Here is a 12089-nt window from a genome sequence, read left to right on the forward strand (position 1 = left end):
AAGGAGAAAAAAAGAAATCAGAATTTTATTCAGGAGGATGGCGCGCCCGCGCTGAGTAGCGCGCGCCCAATGAGCAGAAACTCAGCGCGCCCGCGCTGGTCTAGCGCGCGGTCGCGCCAGGTCGGGGTAGCAGAATCCTGTTTCTATTGGGATTTTGAGAGTTTGAAGCCCTGGTCAATTCTACAGCATATATATATATATAAAGACGTTTTTCATAGAGAGAGAGGGACGTAACGAAGCTTAAGGAGAAGACGACAAGAAGACCTATAGCACAATTCAATGAAAGAGAAAAAGATCTAGTTTGTTAGGTCACACACACTGTAGAAGGGGGTTGAATACAGTGTATACTACAACCAAATCGAATTAAGAACACATGTATGAAACACATAATAATCTTATTAATAAAACATTATTGCAATGAAACCGTTCTCTCTCAATGATGAACAAATATCACGAGAGCTGCTAGGGTTACAATGAATAATATTCTCGATTAAGATAACACTTATAGTGTAAACCCTATGCTGTGTTTATATACTACACAGTTACAAGATAATCTTCTAATTGATATCGAATATAAGTCTGCATCCTAAAATTTATCAATTAGTTATTTTTTCCTCCAAGTATTCTATTCTTCATAGAATTCTTCTCCATGCATATCTCTTCTTGTTTTAGTCTTGATCTTCTTTCCTTTCAATCAGCCGCCTTCCTTATCTGAATGTCTTCTTAAGTCCTGATATTATCTCCTGATAAATATCTTCTGATATCTTAAGTTCTGACTTCAGTATAAGTACTAATTTCCAGTTAAGTCCTGATTTGTCCTGTTAGTCAAGATCTAAAAACTAAACACAAATCACTATTAGACATAACATCACAAATATATCTAACAATCTCTTCCAACTTGTAAATTAGCATAATATACAAGTTCAATAGATATTTGATGATGTCAAAAATATTAAGTATAAATACATATGAGAATTTGATTAAATAACTACAACTCACAGTCCTTGTAGCTTTTACCATCCTTAAAGTCTAATATCAGATTTAAACTGTATATCCTTCAAAATTTATCAGCTGTAGTTCTTGACTTGGCTTCAGTGTGTGATCTCTCTAATGCCAGGAGTTGTTCCGAGATAGTTCTTCAACAGACTCCTCTCAGCATATTCAAGTTCATTTTGCATCCTCCTTTTTGCATCTTTAAGTTCAACTGTATCTTCACATGTCTGAAAGATAGCAGCTCTGAGATCATTTATTTTTGCTTTCCTTATTTCCTGATCCAGTCTGATCTGATAAGCTTTGTCAGACTCCAGATTAAATTCCAGTCCCTTAATACCCAAAAATGTAGTGATCTTGGCGGTATTAGGCTTCATTTCAACTATATCACCATTGTGAGCTCTGTACTTATGATAGTATGGTCTGTCAGACTTTACAGAGTAAAGTTTCTTCTGTCTTTGAATATTAGATTTTAAGCAACTGGCAGCACCATTTGTTGATCTGTTCTTCACTTGAAGTAAAAATAGCACATGTTGCAATTCTTCAAAGTACTTCAAACGAATAGCATCCTTTCTTATTTGGAATACCCTCCCATCTGTCATAAAATATAACATGATATCTTCTTTCAATACAGAGTGGTAGACCATTTGTACAGACTCCAATTGATTTAGTCTTTATGGAGTTGTCCCTACTCCTGGTTCACTCAAAGAAGTTGGATCAGAGGTAGTATTATTTACTCTCTTTTCTTTAGAACTACCCAATCCTAATTTGTCTCTAGCTTCCTTTCCCCGAATAACTCTTGCTTCAAAACCACTTGATATAGTCTTCAAAGGTTGAGTAGATTGTTGAGCTTTAGTAAACCCAGGTAGTAGAATTTTTGAAGGTTTAACATGAGCAATGTCAGAGGTTTCCTTTCCTTTATCTTCTGATATCAAGACAACTTGAGCTCTGTTAGAGGTTGCTTGCTTCATTGTAATATCAGAATTTACAAAGTCTTGATCTTGAACAACATGAGCTCTGTCAGAGGTTGTTTGAATATTCTTCTTCTTCTTCAAAATCAGACTAGTATCTTCATCAGAATTTACTTGTTCATCCATGGTTGGCAAATAGATTTTTACAGAACCATCAACTTTAGCTTTGCCCTTGAACCTTGGATCTACCTCTACTTGTGATTTGGCTTTGGATTCAGATTTGGTTGCCTCAGAGTTTGTCTTCTCTTTAATCACAATGCCCTTAGGCTTTGGAGGTTGCTTTGCAGTAATAGAAGCTTTAGACTTGGATTTGTCATTTTCTGCTTTAAGTCTGGCTTTTTCTTCCTTCGGACTTTCAAAGTCCATTCCTGGATTATCTTTGAGAAATAGTCTTTTTGAAATTTCTTCATCCAGCTTCTGTAACTTGGGGTCTTGATAGTAGACTGTTGTTTCCTTCCCCATAAGCTTCAGTGTCTGCATAACTTCTGTGATTCTTGACTCTCACCCTGTATCAGAACATCAGGCTTAGTCAGAACTTGCTTATCAAAACTTTTTCTTCTATCAGCATCAGAACTTGATCTCTGTGTAGAAGTTCCTGCTTTCCTAGATAAAGAGCATTTGCCTTGACCATGACCTCTACCCTTTTCAGAATTTCCCTGGTCATCATTTCCATCATCCTTTTTCTTCAGTGCTAAATTAGTAGAGCATTTGGACTTAATCACTTTCTCCCCCTTTTTGACATTATCAGGTAATAGGAGAGTGAGAAGTAATTCCACTGAAGATTGAATTTCATTTAGTTGAACTTGTTGAGAAGCTTGATTCTTTAGTACTTCAGCAATCTGAGCTTCTTGTTTCTCATGAGCTTTCTCAATAGCCTCAACTCTGTTAAAGGTAGGCTTGAAAAACCTGTTCTAATCCAGTTTAACATTCATGTCTTGCTGAATTAGTGTTTCTTGAATTTTGTTCACCTTGGCTTGAGTTATTGAGTGTTGACCTTAAAGGTGCCTGGTACTCAATGCGGTAACTCTGAGCTGTGCTTTGAAGTCATCATTCACCAGCATCTCATCAGCTTTAGCCAGGTGCTCAGCAAGAATATTTGCAGTAGGAACAAAATCAACTTTGTTCCACTCCTTGATCCATTCCCTTCCTCTATTAGTTTCACTCCAAGGTACTGGTGCATCCTCTCTCACAAACTTTTTAATCAAATCATCTTTATTACCTGTTTGTAGAGGTGCATGTCCTGAAGGACCAGTTGCATCAGCATTTGCATTAGTAGAAGCTTCACCAGTATTTTCAGCATTTGCAGCATCAGAACTTACAGAGCCTGTGGAATCAGCTTCCTCTGATAAAATGATAGTGTGTGAGGCTATAGAGATTTCAAAATCATCCTCTAAGTTCTGATCAACATCCAAATTCTGATGCTTACCTAATATCTGATCTTCATCATCTAGATTCAGAAGAGGTGTTGTTGGAATATCTGCATTGAAATCAGCATCTAAAATTGGTGTTGTTGGTGGAGTATGTTGAAGAATGGTTGGAGCTTCTAAGTAGAGAACCTCAGGTACAACCAAGTTGTGAATATCTATTTCAGCACTTGTACCTGGGTCTTCAGCATGTACTTGTTCAATGATAGGAGACACATGAGATGTAGGCATTGGTGATGTAGCAGTCTCTGGCTCTTGAATTGGAGATTGTGGAGGTGTAGATTCAGTGGCTTCAACAAATTCTGGTTGTGGAGATGGAAGGGATTCAATCACAATTGGCTCATTTGGGATCAGAGATTCCTGATCCCCTTCCTTAGCTGCTGCTTCCAATCTAGCAACTGGTGCAAATGTTTGATCATAATCAATTCCCTTCTGTTGAGAATATCCTTTTCCAACCAATCTTGCTTTATTCTTTGTAATTATGCCATCACTGCCAGTTTTGTTTCTGAACACCCATTTTGTACCAACAACAGATCTGTTATTTGGTCTTGGCACTAGGGTCCAGACTTTTATTTCTTTCAAATTCATTTAACACTTCCCGCATTGCTTGCACCCAATCAGCATCTTGAAGAGCTTCTTCCACTTTCTTTGGTTCAGCCTGAGAAAGAAAAGAATGATAGAGACATTCATTTGATGTTGTTGTTCTAGTTCTAACACCTGCTTCAGGATTTCCAATAATCAAGTCAGGTGTATGTGCTTTAGTCCACTTCCTTGCAGATGGAAGGTTATCTCTAGAACTGGATGATCCCCCATGATCCATGTTATCTCCATCAACATTTTCTGATGCTCCCCCTGAAATTATGCTCTCTGAGTTGGATCCTTCAGAATTTAAATTTCCAGAAATATCAGAACTTGGCCCATCAGAACTTGATGAATCAGAATTTGAGTTCCCAAAATTATCAGAACTTGGCCCATCAGAACTTGATGAATCAGAACTTGAAGAGCCTGTTCTAGGTTCTGATGCTTCTTAAGATGTGGTTGGATCTTCAATATGCTCCCCCTGCACAGGTGATTTTCCTTTGGCATAGTCACCACAGTTTCAATAACATCAGAGTTTGCAGTATCAGGATTTAGACTATCAGAATTTACAGAATCAAAATTTAAAACTTCATTCTCAAATCTCAACTGATCATGATCATTGAAATCTTCAAGTCTATTAATCTTCGTATCATCAAAAAAGACGTTGATAGATTCCATGACTACCCTTGTTCTTAAATTGTAGACTCTGAAGGCTTTTGTGGAAAGTGGATATCCAACAAAAATTCCTTCATCAGCTTTTAGATCAAATTTGGATAGCTATTCAGGATGAGTCTTAAGAACAAAACACTTGCATCTAAATACATGAAAGTACTTCAGATTTGGCTTCTTTTTCTTCACCGTCTCATATGGTGTCTTTCCATGCTTGTTGATAAGTGTTGCATTCTGAGTAAAACAAGCAGTCTGCACAGCTTCAGCCCAAAAGTAGGTTAGTAACTTTGCTTCATCAAGCATAGTTCGTACAGATTCAATAAGAGTTATATTCTTTCTTTCAACAACTCCATTTTGCTGTGGAGTTCCAGGAGCAGAGAATTCCTGCTTTATTCCATGGTCTTTGCAGAACTCTTCCATAATCATATTCTTGAACTCAGTGCCATTATCACTTCTTAAAATTTTCACAGAGTCTTTGACCAATTTATCCAGTTGTTTGACATGATCAATCAAGATAGATGCAGATTCACTTTTTATGTGCAAGAAATACACCCATGTGTATCTGGTAAACTCATCTACTATGACCATAGCATATTTCTTCTTTGCAATAGACATGACATTCACTGGACCAAATAGATCAACATGTAGTAGGTGATAAGGCTCAAGAATAGAAGATTCAGTCTTGCTCTTGAATGAAGATTTTCTTTGTTTTGCCTTTTGACATGAATCACAAAGGCCATCAGGAGCAAATACTGATTTTGGCAGTCCTCTCACAAGATATTTCTTGACTAGTTCATTTATATTGTTGAAATTTAAATGAGAGAGTTTCTTGTGCCAATCCCAGCTTTCTTCAATTGATGCTCTGCTTAACAGACAGATTGCAGAACCATCAGAACTTGTTGAAAGCTTGGCTTCATAAATGTTACCATGCCTGTATCCTTTCAGAACAACTTTGCCTGTAGATTTGCTTACAACTTCACAGTGTTCTTCAAAGAAATCCACATGATAACCTCTGTCACAGATTTGACTAACACTCAGCAGATTGTGTTTGAGTCCTGAGACTAGAGCTACTTTTTCAATGATGACATTCCCAAGATTGATATTGTCATATCCCAGAGTTTTTCCCATGTTGTCATCTCCATAAGAAACTCCTGGGCCAGCTTTCTCCACAAAGTCTGATAGCAGGGCTTTATTTCCAGTCATATGTCCTGAACATCCACTGTCCAGAACTAGGATGTTTTTCCTGTTGCCCTGCAATCACAAAGACCACTAATGATTAGTTTTAAGGACCCAGACTTGCTTGGATCCTTTGGCCTTATTAAGTTTGTTAACATTTGCAGCGAATTTAACATCAGAGTTTATGTTAACATTTTTCTTATCAGAATTTACAGTATCAGACTTTGCATCAGAACTTACACTAGAAGGAATAATTCTAACTTTCTTTAAAGAAGGTTTTATTTGATAATAATCATAGTACAAACTATGATATTCCTTACAAGTATAAATGGAATGTCGTACACTACCACAATGAAAACAAGGATTTTGTGGCTTAAACCTAACAGACTGACTCTTAACTCCTGACTTAGAAGGTAAGGAGTTTACATTCTTATTCTTCCTGCAAAAAGAAGCCAGATGGTTAGAATTTCCACAGTTATAGCATTTCTTTCTAGGAGCATTAGGAACAGACATATAATTATTGTTTTTATTCACACCTTCCTTTCCATTCTTATTTTTCCTAGGTGGCTTTACCGTGTTTATATTCTTAATCTCTTTTAGCTTATATTTAAGCTGCTTCTTTATCATTAAGCCTATGTTAACTTCAGCTGGTTTATCCTGTTTTAATTTGTCGGGAGGTGACTCTGCCTTAACTTCTGTCTCAATATCTTCCATCTTTTCAGAATCAAACTTTACAGTTTTTGCTACAAACTTAACAAGATTTACCTTTGGCTTATTAGTCTGTTTAACAATAATTGGCTTAATTTTTTCAGTTCCTGTTTCACTTTTATCATCTCCATAACCTAAGCCCTCTTTCCAGTTTCCACTACTTAGTAAATTATGAGTTGTTCTGCTAGAGTTAGTCCAAGTCCTGATAATCGCTCTTTTCTTTTCTAACTCAGTTTTTAGAGATTGATTCAATTTTAACACTTCATCTCTAACATAAAAAGCATCATCTCTTTCTTTCTGAGTTTGATGGAACATAACTAACTCCTTTTCTAAATAGTCATTCCTTTTCTTAAAAGCCAGATTTTCAGAAGTTAACCTATCACATGTTAAAGTCTGATCTCTATAGTTAATGAATATGGTTTTAAGATAAGATCTCAACTCAGTAATATCATCAGTATGAAAAGCATAAGTTGTTTGAGGTACCTTTAACTCAGCAGCTTCAGAACTGCTATCAGCATTTGCCATCAAGGCATAGTTCACCTTATTTTCAGAATCTGAAGTGTCTGTCCAGCTTTTCTTCTTTGTGATAAGTGCCTTGCCTTTGTCACTTTTTCCTTTCTTGCAATCAGGAGATATGTGGCCTTTCTCACCACAATTGTAGCATTTAACATTTGAGTAATCTCCTATGTCAGACTTTCCTACTTTGCCTTCAGATTTTCTGAATCCCTTCTTATCAGAACTTCCACTTTTCCTGAAAAACTTCCTTCCCTTTCTGAATTTCCTGTAGGCTATCTTTGTCATGCCCTTCACCATAAGAGCACACAATCTCATCATCTCTTCATCAGCATCCATCCCAGATAGACTTTCAGTTTCTGAATCCTCATCATTATCAGAACTTGATGACTCGGTATCAGACTTTGTGATGAGAGCCTTTCCTTTTCTTTTCTTTGAGACAACCACTTTGGGGGATTCCTCCCCAGCCTTAAGAGCAACAGTTCTTGACTTTCTCCCATGCCTCTTGCTTCTTTGATCTATCTCAAGTTCATGAGTTTTGAGCATACCATAAATTTCATCAAGAGTAGTTTCATCGAGAGCATAGTTATCTCTTATAGTAGTTGCCTTCAAATCCCAACTTTCAGGAAGAGCTAGAAGGAATTTAAGATTAGTATCTTCAAGATCATATTCCTTATCCACCAATGACAGATCATTCAAGAGTTTGATAAATCTGTCATATAAACCAGTTAATGACTCATCAGGTTTTGAGTAAAAGTGCTCATACTCTTAAGTGAGTATAGTCCTCCTGTTCTTCTTAATTACATCAGTTCCCTGGCATCTTATTTCCAAGGTATCCCATATCTCCTTTGCAGTCTTGCAGTTAATTACCCTGTTTGACATGACATTATCAATGGCACTATGCAGCAAATGCCTTACCTTTGCATCATTGGCAATGGATGAGATATCTTCAGCTGTATACTCACTTTTCTCCTTTGGTACAGTCTTTGCTGGTTGATCTGCAACTACACCAGAGATCTTGGTTGGCTTATGAGGTCCTTCTTTAATTCTGTCAAGGTATTCTAGATTTGTAGCTTCCAGAAACATAGTCATCCTCACTTTCCATATGGGATACTCAGAAGGTTTCAGTATGGGAACCATAATAGTCTCATATCGATTATGGATTTGAGTCTTTGGAGTTTCTTCAGTTTTGGTGGGCTTGGTTGAAGTTTGTTCTTCTTCAGACATGATTGTTTTGGATCTTTACTGTATATGTGTTAATAGATTAGCTCTGATACCACTTGTTAGGTCATACACACTGTAAAGGGGGTTGAATACAGTGTATACTATAATCAAATTGAATTAAGAACACAAGTATGAAATACAGAATAATCTTATTAATAAAATAATATTGCAATGAAACCGTTCTATCTCAATGATGAACAAATATCACGAGAGCTGCTAGGGTTACAATGAATAATATTCTCGATTAAGATAACACTTATAGTGTAAACCCTATGATGTGTTTATATACTACACAGTTACAAGATAATCTTCTAATTGATATCGAATATAAGTCTGCATCCTAAAATATATCAATTAGTTATATTTTCCTCCAAGTATTCTATTCTTCATAGAATTCTTCTCCATGCATATCTCTTCTTATTTTAGTCTTGATCTTCTTTCCTTTCAATCAACCGCCTTCCTTATCTGAATGTCTTCTTAAGTCCTGATATTATCTCCTGATAAATATCTTCTGATATCTTAAGTTCTGATAACTTAAGTTCTGATATCTTAAGTTCTGACTTCAGTATAGGTACTGATTTCCAGTTAAATCCTGATTTGTCCTGTTAGTCAAGATCTGAAAACTAAACAAAAATCACTATTAGACATGACATCACAAATATATCTAACATAGTTTATTCTTGTGAATCTTTATTCTAAGTTGTAACCTTGCTTATTTGACCATGCAATGAGTGAGGTTCACAAAAGACTTATATAATAGTACCCATGTAGCGAGTGTTAGGTTAGCGGATCCCAGACTATAAAAGCCTTAGGTCACTAGGCACAAAGTCCCCTAAGAACTTAATAACTCGAGTACTAAAGAGCCCACTCGTGATAAATTATACATAACACTTATTTTTTTTCTTTTTTTCTTTCTTTTTTTCATAAATTTCTGAACGGGTGTGTTTCGCTCCATCTCGCTCAACCCTAGACTACTCATATAAATATGAGCCGGCTACTAGCCATTTGATACCTAGCCACAACAACTAGCAATGATATCCAATTTTCTCCAATTTTTAAAAATCCGTGTTATTCTATCATTAAGAGAATATCCTAAATTCTAAATATAAACAAGCGATTAAATCTCAACAAACAACAAACCATGATCATGATCTAGCACTCAAGCAACCTATAAGACTTAGTGAAATACAATTGTCTCTAGCATGCAAATCAATTCGACAAGACTTAACATCACTAAATATGACATCACTACACTAGCATCAATATCACAAATCAATCAGAAAAATCATCTAAGGGATCATGTTATAATGCAAATGCATGAAACTATATGAACAAACTATCATAAAATTACCAAAATAAAAAAAAACTATCATGGCAAAAATATGCAACTATATGCACTAAACTATCATGAATATGCAACTAAATGCGACTCACACAAAATATATTCCTTAAACTACTACCCCCAAACTTAAAATTTTCACTGTCATCAGTAAAGGTAATAGTAAGGAATCAGGCATACCTACTCGGAATCAGGATCATCACCCTCAACGGGTGGAGTGTCAGGCGTGTCTAGAGGTGGGTACACGGAGTCCTCACCAAATACTGGCCACTGGATGTCAACTGTAATATCTCATATTTTTGAATACTATTATTATTATTATTTGGAAATTGTTTATGTGATTTTATGTGAATTTTACGGAATTATCTAGTAATTGGAGTTGATGCTTTGGATGTTTATATATGATATTCTTTGAATATTATAATTTTTCTATGTTCATATTAAAATATAGATAATTTTGATATTTTTCTGGTAATTTTTGGACTGTTATATGATTTTACAATGATTTATGGATTTATAAATTATTTTCTGAGTAATTATAAAACTACTTTATAAAGCCGAGAATCATCCAACTTCAACTATTTTTACATTTTTACAACCCGAAACTCTTCGAAAAACTCCTTCCTAACCTAATCTGGATATTCTGAACATTTTCCGTATTTTAACTTTTTCGATCCGGATTACGGTTTGACCCGTACGCGTCCCGGCGCAAAATTTTCGATACGATAAATATTTTAATAGATCAACAAAACTGTATTATTGAAAGACGGGATATTATTATATTATTTTCGTATAAAGTGTTTTATAAGAAGCCCAGTTTTGATAATTATCCAAATCTGATACCAAATTGTATCGTTTTATAGTTACTTAGCGGCTAAGTAATCTATTTTCAGATCCAATATGATCCAATGGGATACTGGTTATGTGTTTTAAATGAATCTATCCGTAATTTGGATGTGTGTTTACTTATGTTACTCGTTTTATTTCGTTTTATATGTGTTTGAATGCATTTTATGTGTTTTCGGGGTTTTCTATTAATTTAAATATCGTTTCAAAAATAAATGGACCAGGACCCCACCGGGATGTCAAAACCCACAAAATTCATGTTTTTATTTTTATAAAATCAATCGTATTTCAAATACCCAGGATTTTTGCATTTCCGAATTATTCGCAATTTTTGGGGAATTTCGATACAAATTTTGTATTTCATCGTTTTTAAAATTATTTCCTTAATTATTTCCCTTAATTTATTTTAGAGTATTATTTTTTGTATAAGTATAAATACCATCAGATTAATTATTTTATTTATTTTTAGGAAATTCAAGAACAAATATTGGGGGTGAAAATTTTTCTTAAACCTTTGATCAATGATTTTGGGCTTACCAGGAAACCAAATCAGGTGTTCTAGTAATCAAAATGATCCTCTCGACGAGAGCTTTCGATTGATACCAAAATCAAGATCTGAGAGTAAGTTTTGTGAAAAATCGATTTTAGTATTCTTGGCTTGAAATCGTTTTTGGATTTCTGATGATTGTTGATTGTTTTTGAGGTTGTAGATAGCTTTATAATGATCATTATTGTTATTCCTAGTGAACTAACAATGAGATTTACAGAAGGGGGGGTTGAATGTAAATCTCAAAACTTTTTCAAGTTTTGAGCAGTTTCAAAGGCTGTGTGTTTAAGATAAACAAGTGTGTGAATTGCTTTAAGCTAATACAGACAGATATATATATTCAAACACAAAAGTACAGAACACAACAGACCTTAAAAACTTTTCTGGTGGATTTGTTGTTCCACCAGAGATGGTATTTCAGAAAATCTGTGATTCAAGAAGTTGATCATAGCTGCATCCTAGTACAAACTAGATAATTTTTCTCTCAAGATTTTTCTAAACAGCTCTGGAAAAACTCTCTTCTAATTACTAGCTGCTACTTGGTTTATATAACACCAAGTTTACAAGTGAAGACAAAGATAAAAAGTACAATAATAAAATAAGTTCTCCACTTGTTTCTTCTCCATTTTACTCCAGTGCATTGTTGACTATTGCCTCTTTATACTAGAGTAGAACGGCTGCTTTTTCTGATGTTCCTGAAATAGGCTACCACATCTCAGTTGTCTCTGTCAACCCATGTGCCTCTGTTTGTAGGTACAACTACCACTTGTCAACTGCTATTTAACAGAACATCCGTTGAAGCCTTCATCCGTTGATGGCTTTATCCGTTGATGTGTTAGCAGTTGAAGCTCTATCCGTTGATGCACTCATCCGTTGAAGGATGTTATCCGTTGAAGCTTTAGAGACATCCGTTGAAGCTTTGTTTCTCATCCGTTGAAGGTCTTTAAGTTATCCGTTGACACCATTTCATTTATACAAAATTACAAGGCATGAGATATTTACAATTGGCCTTCCTATCTGCATATCCTTTAGTAGTCAACATGACTTATAATTTCCCTCAACATTTAAGAATTATATCTCAAATTCAGAGACTGAAATATGCT

The sequence above is a fragment of the Apium graveolens genome, chromosome 9, assembly GCF_009905375.1.
Source record: "Apium graveolens cultivar Ventura chromosome 9, ASM990537v1, whole genome shotgun sequence".
Lineage (NCBI taxonomy): Eukaryota > Viridiplantae > Streptophyta > Magnoliopsida > Apiales > Apiaceae > Apium > Apium graveolens.